Source organism: Geotrypetes seraphini, chromosome 1, assembly GCF_902459505.1.
Source record: "Geotrypetes seraphini chromosome 1, aGeoSer1.1, whole genome shotgun sequence".
In the NCBI taxonomy this organism is placed as follows: domain Eukaryota; kingdom Metazoa; phylum Chordata; class Amphibia; order Gymnophiona; family Dermophiidae; genus Geotrypetes; species Geotrypetes seraphini.
In genome coordinates this window covers 322,709,313-322,723,998 of record NC_047084.1, presented here as the reverse complement: position 1 = coordinate 322,723,998, position 14,686 = coordinate 322,709,313, and positions in this window count along the sequence as shown.

Sequence of the window (14,686 nt, the reverse complement as noted above, 5' to 3'; positions counted from 1 at the left end):
GCAGAATCTAGGAAAAAAATAAGTGAATGCAAGGGTATATGCAACTGTAGGTAGATGACGACATCTCAGCTATGATGTGCAAAGTAAGGCAGTCCCTGTTCCAAAGTAAATGGCTACATAAGGAAGAGAATATAAGTCACTGTGGTAGATTTGTTGTTAAGGAATAGGGTTACTGCTACTAAGAGTTGGCTCCACACCAGGAGAATCCAAATGAGACATGTGGGTTTTTCTTCCTTTCACGGAAGGTGATTGAAGTAAAGGCCACATACCTCAATCTATCCTCCTGGTTCTTGAGCTGCACTATTTTGGTTAAGCAGGTGTGGAAACCACAAAGATGCTCACAGCTGCACTGCTCTCAGTAATACAAAACTCCATCTGACAATACTGCAGTTGCCTGTCTAAGACACCTGAAAACAGAAAAGAGGAGAAGATGGTTTACACAAGGTTCACAAACAGGGGGTTCAACCCCCAAGGTCCATATCTGTCCTCCCTTCCCTGAAGCAATGTGTTAACCTCATTTATGTTGAGCTGCTTAGATGTCACCGTGGTAGAGTTGTTAAAGCCTTAACTCGCTGATGGTGTGGGTTAATATCACCTGTAATCCTCCACTGCTACTGTTTAGAACTCATGTGAGGGAATAGACTAACTGAAAACAAAAAGTTTGTGTGCATATAACAGCAGGAATGCGTGCCATGGTGTTCTATGAGGCCAACATTATCAATTTACTATTGTTCCTGAAAGTCATCAAGGATACCTGTGTGAAGAGAACAATAGAAGTGTGAAACATTTATTTCACTCATCAGAAGAGTGACTCAAGTGAAGAATAGTAGAGTATCATTCTCACCTACAACTGTTTGGCTAGGTGCAAGCTGGTGTGCTGAGCTGATGAGCATAGTTAACCTGAAATGAAGAATAGAGAAACTGTTAACAAAGACCTATGTCTCCAAAATGAAACACTGAAGTTGTGGCAGAACACACACCTAGAAGTAACAGAGGTGCTAACATACCTTTAGACTCCTTATTAAAAATGGCAGCCATTAGCCACTCATTAGGAATTTTCCACCTGAACCATGTACACTGATTGGATGTCCACTGAATGGCAGTGTTTCCCCCCCCCCCCCAACACACCCAACCTATTCTTATCAATGAGTTAGTACACAGAACCATTCCTCACCTGATTTTAACTTGCCTGTAATTTGATTCTACAAAGAATTAACTTTAGCTCTATGAGTAAACCCTCTCAGATGTATGAACACATCCATTTTACTTACATATCCATATTTCTACCAGTAAAATATCTACCAGCATGGTCTTTATCAGTCTTCTCAATCATTTTTGTCAGCCCTGTGGAATGGAGAGTAAGAGATATCAGAAATAAAATAACTATTATAAACAATTGCACACAATGAAAGCCCATAAAGAGAAGTCAGTTTTTGCTGGTTGGTTTCTTTAGTTCTATCATAAGGACACCTAAGTAGCTTACAAATTATCATTCTCACCTGGACTTACTATCTGAGCTGCTTCTAGAAAAGATAAAACAACATATTAGAATGACATGTAGCTTGTTAATGGCTCTGTAGAATAGAGAGAAATGGGAGGCAGAGATAGGAAAAAAAAAGTAAAAGACTAAGACAGAGTAAAGTCTCAAACATCTGCATAAGGAATAAGACAGAATAGAAAAGAAACACTGCTCACCTGGACCTTCTTATACCCATGCACGCCTAATTAGCGTCTAGCGTCAGTAGGATGGGAAAAGTTTCTCAATGCCTATTGGGCACCGTTCGGGTGCGGTTCCTTGGCCCGCTTCCTAACCACGCCCATCACACCTCATTGGCTATCCTATGGGGGTGTGTTTGAACGTGTTCTTCAAGTAGCCTGAAAAGATATCTTCACCTTACAACATGGCTCCAAAACGGAAATTGAATTTCTTGCATGGAGAGTTGCAGATATGGAAAATGGAAGTGGGGCAGACCATGACATTATGAAAGCAGGGAGAGTGGTGGGTGTAGGCATCTGTGTGTAACCTGGCCTGGCCCCTTCTTTTCCCTAACAATTGATTCCCCTCCACACTTAACACAAAACCTAAGTCCTCAACAATCCCTCACACCAACACCCAGAAAAATCCATAAACTCAAGAAATACAGATAATGGGGGTGGGGAGGAGTGTCAAAGGCAGAAGGAGTATAAAGGAGAACAGGCAAGTCATAGCACAAAGTTTCATCATTGAGGAAACGGAACACCACAAACACCAACTCACATGAGGGGGTCTTACATAGGAAATATGGCTGTGCCAAAGCTTTCTATATACTAGGCACGCCTAATTAGCGACTGACGTCATAGGAACCGTTAGGATTCAAATCTAATTGGATGTGCATTGGATGTGGTTTTGCAATATACAGCTGTAGTGACGTTGTAGTAATTTCCTTCACATCTCTAAGCTCTATGTTCTAAACAACGTTACCTCTATAGCTCTATGCCTTAAGGCATTGCTTTTTCATCTTCCATACATCAGGGGGTTCAAGTCTTGAGTAAGGTTAGCAAATAGGTTATATTCATTTCTCAGCCAGGACACCTGGTAACTCTTTAGCCTTGCCTTTACATATCAATATTTTGCTTCAGCTTTTATTATGTGCAGCCCATTGTCTAATATTTCATGCAACCTGTTCTCTCTCATGCTGAACACCCTCCCCCCACCAAAAACATCCCCCCCTAACTGGATCATTCTTCAACACCTGTCCAAGCCCTCTGAAGTTTGATTTAACTCATAGCTGTTGCCCAATGCCTATACTGCATCAAAAGAAACACATTCCTACTAGAATGGCTTGCAGTTAGGAGCAAATGAAAATATCTCATGCACCTGGGTGTCCAGATGGTTTCCTGGACTGGAGAGAGTTTGTTCTGGTTTTGGATTCACTCTTTCCAGTCCAGCCCCTACCCTGGAGTCAGGTATGGTGTTTGTGAGTTTCCCCTGTCCCCAATACCTTCTCCAGTGCTGCAATTTTAAAACTTTGTGCAGCCAGTAGCGTTAGCAATGTGATCCTTCTGCTGTTGGCCTGCCCCGGAAGTCTTCACTCTGCAGCACTTCCTGTTCCCGCGTAGGCGGGACGCTGCAGAGTAAATGCTTTTGAGGCAGGCCAACGGCAGAAGGATCACATTACTAACATTGCTGGCTGTCTGAAGTTTTTAAATTGTAGTGCTGGAGAAGGTTTGGGGCAGGCGAGACTCACAAGAGCCATACATGACTCCGGGATGGCCCGGGTGGGGGGGGGAGGGCTAGAGAGAGAGAGGCTGTGCTGGGGGTGGTGGGGCAGTTAAGGGGTGAGACTAGTGGGAGGCAGGGGTGGGGCAGGACACTGTGGGTGGGATAGGGGGTGGGGTTAGGTATTCTCTTTTTTTTGACTTGGCAAATATGGTAACCCTATCCAGAGTCAATGGCTTCATGCTGCTCTCTTGTGCTCCAGAGGTGTTTAATTTATCTCTCTTTCTCCTTAAAATTAGAAGTGTGCTGGTATGGGTAATTGGGCATACTTTCAGGGAAGTACAGAGGCCTAAGCAACAATGTATGTCTTTCCTTACTTAGCGAAATGAGGTTAGGGCATAATTTTTTTCTCCCTAGCTTGCTAGTGCTAATTTTGTAAGGGTTAACTTACACTCCAGTTGCAATGGGGAGAAAAATAAACAAGTTCAAAAAAGTTCCAGATCAGTGACTGGGCATGATTTGGCAGAAAATCACTGCCAAATTTCTGTCCAGAGCAAAGAGCACTCCTCCAGCTTTTCCTGCATGTAAATATGAAATAATTTTCTTTTTGTTATAATTGCTTCCACTGCAAGAGGGATGGAGGAGTTTATCTCTGGGAATGGGAGTTCTGGTTGAAATATTGAGACCAAAGGCATCAAAGTGTGAAAAAATGCCAGGTAAACAATTTTATTTGTGACATGTTGCATGAGCTGTTTTGCAGCATTTTCATGCATAGTTTACCTTTTGGGAAACTCAGCATGATAAGCTGAAAAATAATCCAAATCAGCTCATTGACTTGACTGAAAGTTAAATTTCACACAGAAAATTGTGCAAATTGACAATTTTCCATGAAACTTACTGTAATTAACTTTTATGTAATAAAGTCCATGATTTTGCATAAAATGTATTACCTATATGTCACCATGAAACAGATTTACATATTATTTAAATGGATTGGTAACATGCTTAAAAATTATCATGTAATTGGCTCATTCACATGACTATCTCCACTCCTAAAACTACCCTTTACAACTATGTCCCAACACCTCAGCTACCTCTACTCCTAAAACTATCACCCTCAACTAACCCCTATGCCCTAATTATTCTATTCCTCATATTTTATCATTCTACAACTACGGTCACTCCCCCCCCTTAAAAGTATATCATCACAACTACCACTTACTAGGGTTACCATATTTTTTTTCCGGGAAACCCCAGACACATGAACCCACCACGTTCTGCCTCCATCCCTGCCCTTTTCCACCTCTAGACACGCCCCACTCCCACAAAGCCTCCTCTCTTCTTCTGGACGAGCTCCAGCTGCATCTGGAGGACCTGGAACATGTGTGACATCTACTGTGCATGCTTAGAGGCCCTCCAGTTGCAGCCAGAGCTCATCAGGGCTTTCCAAAACCCAGATAAATGCTGGGTTTTGGAAAGTCCTTCTGGGAGGCCTGTGGGGGATGGGCAGGTTGCAAGGGCTGCTGAGCTGACCGCGGCAGCCGCGATCAGCTCAGTGGCCCCTATTCGGAACTTATACCTGTTTTGACTTGGTCTAAGTTAAAACGTATAAGTTCCGACTGGGCAACCTGCTCAAGTTTTTGGTTATACTTGCTGTACGACTAAGTTTAGGTCGGCCCACCTCCCGCCCTTCCCTCCTCTAAAAATGCCTCTTTTCGCTCTAGGCGTTTAGAGGCAGGGGAAAGGCCTAAGCTGGTTTTAGATACGTCTAAAACCAGCTTTGATTATTGGTACTTGGACGATCTGTCTTTTTAGGCCATTTTGTGGGTGTTTGGTTTTTTTTAATTATGAGCCCCATATCATATATCTTATTATATCTTATCCCATATATATATATAGGCATCCAAAAGATTGAAAATTATATTGTTCTGAGGTTTGTATAATACAGTACCTTTCAAATAAATAGAACCTCGGTATATTCTACTGTTCTATTCTTTAAAAACAGATAATCCTGTATTGAATGGTCTGACATCACATTTTTGTCCTCGATGAAGAGGTGACAAAGATCAGGTTTATTCATATTATGACTCACTTGGAAAAATTGAGGCACGAGAAGATAAATAACGAGACTGGACAAAGTCTCACTGAAGGCAATGTTTGAGGGGAAGTGAACCTAGGTTTGAGGGATTTCTGTGAGTTCTAGCTCAATGTTCTAAGCACTGGACCAATGTAACATCACTTTCTCTCTCTAGTGCCTCACGGACTAGATAGCAAGGCAGATGAATGGGAGGCCCCTCTTCAGAAGAGGAACACAAACCATTGCAAAGAGCACCATGGTTTTTTTTTTTTTTTTGGGGGGGGGGGTTTGCATGAGTATGCAAAATCCTTTTGACAACAAATAAAAAAATGAATGCATTATTAGAATAAGCTACAGTAGATGATTGATCCCAACATGTTTTTTTTAATTCCAGCATAAAAGAGTAAATATCTACAGCAGGGTTGCCCACACTTTTTGGACTTGTGAGCTACTTTTAAAATGACCAAGTCAAAATGATCTACCAACAATAAAATTAAAAAAAAAAACACAAAGCACACTGTACACTGTACACAGAGAAAATGTTAATTATCATTTATATTCCGCGGGTTTTCAAAGAGGTCAAGGCAGCTGACTTTGTCCAATGTCACCTCAGTAACAACTATACAAAAAATAGACAAATATACCCCCTCCCTTTTTACTAAACCTGTAGGCAGATTTATGGGTATAACTAAATAGTGCAACATAAACAAGTCACATGCAACTCTTGTTTCTAGGATTTCCCATAACTGCACCCAAGGATTCGGATTTTTGCTAACTTATATGAATACAGAGACCAAAGCTATATGAAATATTTTATTATAGATATAAAAATATAATTCAAAAGCCAGCAGTAAATAATAACTAATTATTGTTCACAATATATCTGAATGCATACACATATATTTTCAGCACACAATTATTACACAGTAATCACTAAGTAATTAGTAAATATGACTAATTCTTACACACAAGGTATAATTCCTTACAATACTAAGTCCTGATAATAGCAGCAATCTATTATAGCTTATCACCAAGGGGACCTACCATTCCTATCCATAACCAATACAATTCTAGCTAGCCCAGCTGAAAGAATAGATAATTCCTTTTCTCACCCTTTAGATTATGCCTCAGCAGATACGGGAGATGGAATCCTTCTGTTTCCTCAGCATGGCAGATGATAGAACTTCTTCTGGTCAGAAAAGTCCGTTTGTCACTGGAAAAAGCTGTAATATATATTAGCTAGAGTTCCTTTTGTGATAGAAACCAGATCTGTTTCAAAGACAGTTCTGCATCTTCACTCTTGTCTGAGAGCAGCTCACAAGAGGCAACTTATATCAGTTCTTATTGTTGCGGTGTAGTGTACAGAGAAACCTAAGTTTAGATCCGAGTTCCCTCACATCCAAACATAGTCTAATTCTCCTCAAACACCTTGCTCCTTAGGTCCTGTCAGATGAACCTCCAGAACAGCAGAACAGCAAGAATGAATAGCCTTTTCTTGCATAGGCCTTGGAAGGTGTCATAGATGATAAGCATCGAAATACAGATCATAGCATAGTTCATAACTCCTCCAGGTTCACAGAAGCTGGGCATGTATGAATAGGCAGATGTCCTTAACTGGAAACACACAGTTCTTGTAAACACATTCAGAATGCATCAGGCAGCAAAGATAGTTCAGGCTTCCTTGACATGAGTGAGGCCTAACCGTAGGTGTGAGGCAGGAATCACTCCTACAAACCGCAATAGCGGATTTTAGCGCAGAGAGCTGCACTGAATGCCCTGCTCATAGGCTCCCTGCACTAAAAACCGCTATTGCAGTTTAGTAAAAGGGGGCCATAGTGCAAAATATAGACAGCAGATATAAATTCTCAAAACAGACACATTTTGATCACTAAACTGAAACTAAAATCATTTTCCTACCTTTGTTGTCTGGTGATTTCATGAGTCTCTGGTTGCACTTTATTCTTCTGACTGTGCATCTAATATTTCTTCCCTTCTTTCAGCCTCCTATATGCTTCCTCTCCTCCAGGCCTCATTCCCTCCCCAAACTTTTTCTTCCTCTCTCTCTCTGCCCCCTCCCCTTTCTTTCTGTCTGTCTTTCTCTCTCCATGCCCCCTTTCTTTCTGTCTCCCTGCTCCCCCTTCTTTCTGTCTCCCTGCCTGCTCCCAAGCCAAACCACCGCCATCTCAAGCTCTCCATGCTTCCCCATACAGAAGCGTCGGACCGACCAGATTTCCTCTCCCCGACATCATTTCTGAAGTCAGAGAGGAAGTTCCGGGCCAGCTAGGCAGCATTTGGCTGGCCTGGAACTTCCTCTCTGATGTCAGAATTGACGTCAAGTGGGGGAAGTTGGTCGGCTCGGTGCTTCTGAGTTGGGAAGCAAGTAGAATGCGAAGGCAACGTGATCATCTCGTGCTGCCTTCGTGATCTACTGGTCGATCGCGATCGACCTTTTGGGCACCCCTGATCTACAGTATATATAAATAAAAACAGAAAACAACATTTTGGTAAAATGTATGCAATCGGCAAGATAACCTGTAACTGTAAATGGTATATTTGGCTTTATTTAGTAAACAGGGATATATGTCCAGTATTTACTCATTCAGGAAACAGACGGTTGTCTGTTCTAAGGGGATCAAAATCCCCCCTCCTCCAGTAAAAAACAAAACAAAAAACCCATGAGACTCTTGTGCTGTAAACACAGCTTAGGTAGCTGAGTTTTCTACACTGGGCTGGATCCAAACCATTCACAAATGTTGGCTCCAACCCCATTCCTATCTCCAGAGAAAAGCAGAAAACAAGCTCATCAATCACAGAGAAAGGTGAATGCTTAGAAGCATGAGTTTAAAGCACAAATCCAGAGAGAGAGTCATAGACAGTAGTTCTCTGATTAAGTCTCCCCACCTCCCCCTTTCACACACAAAAGCACTTTTTACTGTAAAAGTTTGTAGAAGGCTCTAGTTTAAATGTATTGTAAACAATCCTACGAATTACTTTTTACAAAAATCAACACAAGATTCCTCAGGAAGGCAAATAGCATATTTTCTAAAAGTATTGCTTATTAACATAACGTAAAGCTTAGTTTAGCTGTCTGGTTTAGATCAGAACTGTTCTATCTGCCCAGCATAGGAATACCTAAATAGATTCATCAACAGGGTTGATCCAGTCTTGGGTTCCCCTCATTGCATGCAGGAACTTGTAGTTCTGGCCTCTCGATTGCATTCCCTAAGAACAACAAACAAAAGCATTTCTCTCTAGCCCAGAAGCAGCTCTAAAGAAACACTCTGTAAAATTGTATCATAAATCCATCAAGACCTGGTGATTTTTGCAGGGGCAGAGATGTGAGGTTGGTAAAAATGTCAACTTCAATAATTTCAGCTTCTAACATGACACACTGCTCTTCCATAAAAGAAGAGAGTTGAATGTTATCTCCAAGTTACATACAATTGGGATGTCCTGCTCATTACTTCCAAAAAAATCACATCCATCTCACAGGAATTTTCAAATAAGAAAAGCGTCAAGATTTCCTGTTTGAAAATACATGAGAAAGTTGTTCTTGCAATGAAAACGTGTAAAATGAACAGCTGTTTTCTAAACTGAAATGTCCAAAATATGAACACCCAAAAAAAGCAGACACAAAAACATCTGTCTGAATCATTTTGAACAATGTTTATCTCTTTTTCCTCCCTCTAGGGCACACTTGGAATCAACTTGATTGTTGCCGTTTTCCGGGTCTCACCACATTTGGGTAGGTAGAACCAATGTTTCAGCCATCATGCTGTAACTTTCTTCAGGGTATTCTGTGAGGTCTGCAGTTTGCCTTTAAATATAGTGAGTTGGTGACCAGATTGAGAAAAGGGAGGTCTGTTGGTCATGAATTTGAATTTTGGCAGGACAGTTTGTTGGTCACAAATTTGAATTTGGGCGGGAACATCCGTTGGACCCAATTTTAAATTCTGATGGGGAAGTCTGTGGTTACATTTTTTTAATTCTACCAGACAATAAAGGGGGTTGGAAACTTTTAGATGGGGGGGGGGGGGGGGGGAGAAGGTGTTTGTCCTCAGCTCCAGTCCTTTTTGCACTGAATTTCTTTTGGATGAGTGGTTGCCCAGACGTGGCGAGACCCAAAAAACAGCAACAATCATGACAGCATCAAAGATTTCCAGCAGTGCGGAAGAAGAGGCTGTGCTGAGGGAAGACAGCTAGACTCAGATTTCAGAACCCTGCAAGATTGGTACTGTGACTCCACCCATCCTTAAACTGAAGAATCGGTATGCTACTCTGGAAGTGGATAAGATGAGAGCATCCCAGGGAGAGGAAGGACCAAAGCTTGAAATCTCCAAAGTTTCTGGATCCATGACAATTAGGAGGTGAATCCTAATGGTTATCTGGTGCCCTGACTAGTGACAAACCCTGAGTTACTGCACTATGATGAAAATGTATAATTATGAGGTTTGAGAGGAGACTTGAGCCTCAGTCAGTTACAGCTCCTGAAGACATTTGGTAGTGAAACACAGTTCTGTGTCGGACTCATTATCCAACAGATTCAGTGGAGAGTACCGTATTTCCCCGCATATAGGCCGCCCCTCTGCATAGGCTGCACCCATGTATAGGCCGCAGAAAAGGGCAGCCTATGTTTAAAAACTGGAAGATAAGCCGCCCCGTGGTATTAGCCACGGCTTATCTTCCGGTACCTCCCCTGCCTTTTACATTCATCCCCCCCATCCCTGCACCTTTATAGGAAGCCCCCTTGCTGGCACGTGGCTTGGGTCTCCAGCGGTGCAGAGCACCCGCGATCTCTTCGGCTTCCGGCCTGCCCCTGCACCACCCGCTGAATGGCCGACATCAGCTCTCACAGAACTCATGGGACTCACGAGAACTGACCTCAGCCACTCAGAAAGCGGTGTGGGGCAGGCTGGATGCCAACGAGATCGCAGCTGCCCTGTACCACTAGAGACCCGAGCTGCACGCCAGGGAGGGGGCTTCCTAAAAAGGTACTGGGAGTGGGGGTATGATTTAAAAGTTTTATATAGGCCACCCCATATAACATTGGGTCTTCTTTTTCTTTGATGTGGGAAGCCAGACCATTCTCTAACTGGCTGTTTGGGTCTCTAAGAATGCCTAGTGTTCATGTCATCCTGTAATGACTCTTTACTCCCATCCTCACAGCTATTCTACAGTTGATTTTTTTTTTAGCTTTTTATTTATGAAGTATTTCAATATTAGAGCTCCAAGTGGAAACAAATTTGCACAGAATCTAGTGGTGAGTTTCCTAGAAATACACTAGAAAACTGGAAGAAGGTAGGAAGTAATTATAAAAGCCAGCTAAAGAAGTCCACTGTATAGTGAGAATGCAATGCATTATTTAAGTAAGAAATTTCCGAAAACTAGAAAGGAAAACAAAACGAAGCCAAAGGAGACTGTATACCCTCACATTTCATACATTTGCAGCTATAAATTGCATAGGTGAGAATATAACCATAGGGGAAGTAATTGGCTTCCCACTTTTAAAAGACTGACAATTAGGCTGAAAATATACCTAAGGGAGTGATATTTCACTCTTCAATTATCCTGGAATTTTAAAATGAAAAGAGAGTCCTAACTGAGATACACCAGGCTTCAGCAACATGACCTGTTGCCTGTTCCTCTGGGTACTTCTAGTGACATCTAAATGTTGTCTGATCTGATTTAAGAAAGGGATCTTCCCAATACGTGAAAACGTCCACAGTAGTCAGTCCCAATCAACATTCAAAGCAAGATGACTTGTAGGCTTAGAAACTTCACTACTGGATCACTCAAAAGTTATTTTTTGATCTCTGAGTCTCAATCAACGAATGACTGTAAGAATCAACCTATCACACCTTGATTTCATTGCACATACACTATGACCTAAGCTTGGTCAAATCCTTGCAATTGTGCCTTATTACAGACCTTTTTATTGAGTCAAATGTTTTTTAAAAATCATTAATGCCTCAGATCCTACTTGAGCAAAGAAATTGATCCTGGAGATTCCACAGAGAAAAAGTCCAAGAGAAACCAAAAAACCACTGTGGAGAGACGATGTCTCTCCTCAGAACCTACCTGAACAAGATAATGGTTTGTAGTTCATTCATGAAAAAGATCTAGATTAGCAGAGGTTGCCCACCTTGCATAGCGAGATTTAGAATCTCAAGCAGTAATACAGTGACAAAATGACAAGAAACATGCATCTATTCAAGCATCTTACAGCCCATTAAAGGGCACTATGACGGCCTTATGAATCAGAAAGATGAATTTATGTTACAGAGAAACAGACACAATTTATTTGTGTTGGTGACAGAGAAGGCAGGGTGCAGGCTCATTCTCTGAAGGCTAAGGAATAACAAAATACTATTTATCTCCTGGATTCCTTTCTCAGTAAGTGTTGATTTGACACTTCTGGCTTGAATCATGCAGGCATTGATAGATTATTAGAAAGATTTATATGTAGACAACACAAACCCTCCAAGAGAGCATGATAAACAATTTTGTTAAGAAAACTGACCTATCCTGTCTCTCTGAGAAAGATGTTAAGTGACTCACCATGCTCGTGTGTATAAGGGAGATTATGATAGCTGTCCATGCTCTGAAAACACCCCCATAAATCTTCTGAGCTCAATGGCAAACCAATTGACATTTATTAGAAACAGGATAAAGTTCTGGCCCCTATATTTTGTTTGGTCTGTTGTGAAATTGTGAATGATTTCAATGAAAAAAATAAACAAACCCCCAGTTCAATCTTACAATGGGGGAAGGGTCTGTCTAATTTTCACTGATCTCAGTTTCACAACTTTTCAGCTAGCACGCTGGAAATGGTCCCTGAGAGACCAGAATAAGTACCTACTGTATAGACAAGCTAAGGGTCATTTTGTAAAGCACTGTCCCAGTGTGAAGCATGGTTTACCTATAGAAAAAGACACTTACACCTTATGTGTGGCCAATATACTCAAATGTGTGCCAAGATGATGGCATGTTCTTATATGCATGCTATGTGTAATGTTTAATAAACTTGATGTACTGCATTTTTGAGGGTGCCAGGCAAAGCGGTGTACAATCAAAATATAATGCAAAAGGAAAAGATGCAGAAAGCTCAAGGACAGCCTGAAGGACAGCCTGAAGTCAGCACAACCAAGTATCAAAGTACTTTGTGCATATAACATTGTCCAGATCTTTTTTCCTTTGTTTCTTCCCATTCTTACACCCCTTCTCTGCAGTTTCCTTACATAGGCACATTCTTTGTGGCGTGTTCCTTCACTTGCAGCCATAGGGCACAGGACGTAACCAAAGAACATAAGAGTTGCCATACTGGGACAAACCAAAGATCCATTGTGCCCAGTGTCCTTTTTCCAAAAGTGGCCAATCTAGGTCACAAGTAGTTGGCAAGATCCTTAAACAGTAAAACAGATTTTATAATAATAATAATAATAATAATAACTTTATTTTTATATACCGCCATACCACAAACAGTTCTAAGCAGTTTACAAGGGAAGAGACTGTATACAGACAGTGACATTACAGCGAACTTTCAAATTTACATTGGCTTGTTAAGTTTAGTCAGGTTTATCTGGAAGTGTATTGAAAGTACATCAGGTTGAGGTGGGGTCAGAGAAATTTGTCAAAGAGATAGGTTTTTATTGACTTTCTAAACATTTGGTACGAAAGTGCGTTTGAGATGTAGTTGGTTAAACATTTGTTTCATTTGCCTACTTGGAATGATAGTGTTCTATCGAGGTATCTCTTGGAGGTGCAGCCCTTTAGGGATGGAATAGCGAACAAGCAGGTACTGTGTGTATTATTTGTGCCTGGGAATTCGAATTGGTGAGACAGATAGGATGGGGATGAACCTGTCATGGTTTTGAAGCAAAGGCAACCAAAGTTAAAAATGACCCTTGCTTCCACAGGCAGCCAGTGTAGTTTTTTGTAATATGGGCCATAAATGAGACGGACTGCAGCATTTTGGATGACTCTCAGTCGTTTGATGGTTTTCTTGAGAGATCCCAAGTATATAATATTGCAGTAGTCTAAGGTACTTAAGGTCAGGGATTGAACCAGCAGTCGAAAGGAAAATAAATCAAAGTATTGTTTAATGGTACGAAGTTTCCATAGTGTGAGAAAGCATTTTTTGACTTGAGCATTAGTGTGATCTTCAAACTTCAGCCTTCGGTCCAGGGTGATGCCAAGGATTTTGGTTGTGGGATTAATTGGGTAGTCTGATCCACTTAGTCTCAAGGAAGTGTTCACAATCTTGTTATTGGGACTTGCCAAGAAAATCTTGTTTTTTTCGGGATTCAGTTTTAGTTTGGAGTCCATAGTCCAATGTTCAACCTTAGTAAGGACAGATGAGATGAGTTGTTCTGTCTCCTGCTGCTTAACCTAGAAATAAGCAGTGGATTTCCCATGTACATCTTAATAATGACTTATGGACTTTTCTTTTGGAAAATTATCCAAACCTTTTTAAAACCTTCCTAAACTAAAGGTTTGATATACTGCCTTTGTGTGGGTACAATTGGAGTAGTTTACATATATACACATACTTTCTCTGCCCTAGTGGGCTCACAATCTAAGTCTTGTACCTGGAGCGTTAGCGACATGTCCAGGATCACAGGGGGAACTGAGCCTAACACTGACTAAACACTAAACAGGATGCACTAAACAGGATGGTAAGACCATGCGGGTACGCTCCAATCCAATTTTTAACCAATTCTAAAAGAGCTATTGATGCACTAAAAATTTTACATTCAAATGATTTGCATGGAGGTTCGTCGTAATCCCTATCTTTCCCGTCTGATTGATCACTGTGAAAGCGACTTTCACACATGTGCAGAGCTGGCAGGGGAAGCCTGAACAGCTGAGAGTCAGGGGAAGTCTCCTGCCACTCAGCAGTTCAGGGCAGGAAACTTTTTTTTTTTTCTTAATGGAACAGATGTTGTGGGTGTGTTACATATGCACAATATCTGTCTCAAAAAAAAAGAAGAAAAAAGCCCCCCCTCCCCCCGCTGATGATGGCCCTCCTCGACATCCTCCTGATGAACCGGCACTGGGGACCACCCCCCCCCCCCCCGACAGCGAAAATGGCAAGAGGGATGTCCACTCCCTCCTGCCATGCTGACCCCTCATGCGAAAGAAAATTGGCAGGAGGGATGCCCATTTTCTCCTGCTAATGGAGGCAGCCCCCCAAACTAGGGTTACCAGATTTTCCCAAAGAAAATCCAGACCTATGGCCATGCCCCCAGGCCCACCTAGTTCCGCCTGCATCATGCCCCCAGCCTCACCCCCCTTAACCTGTTCATGCATCTGGATGGCATGCACGGATGCGACGCAATGATATCACACGCATGACATCACCGTGTTGCATCCACACGTTCGTGTCGGGTTTTGAAAAGTCATCCGGATCC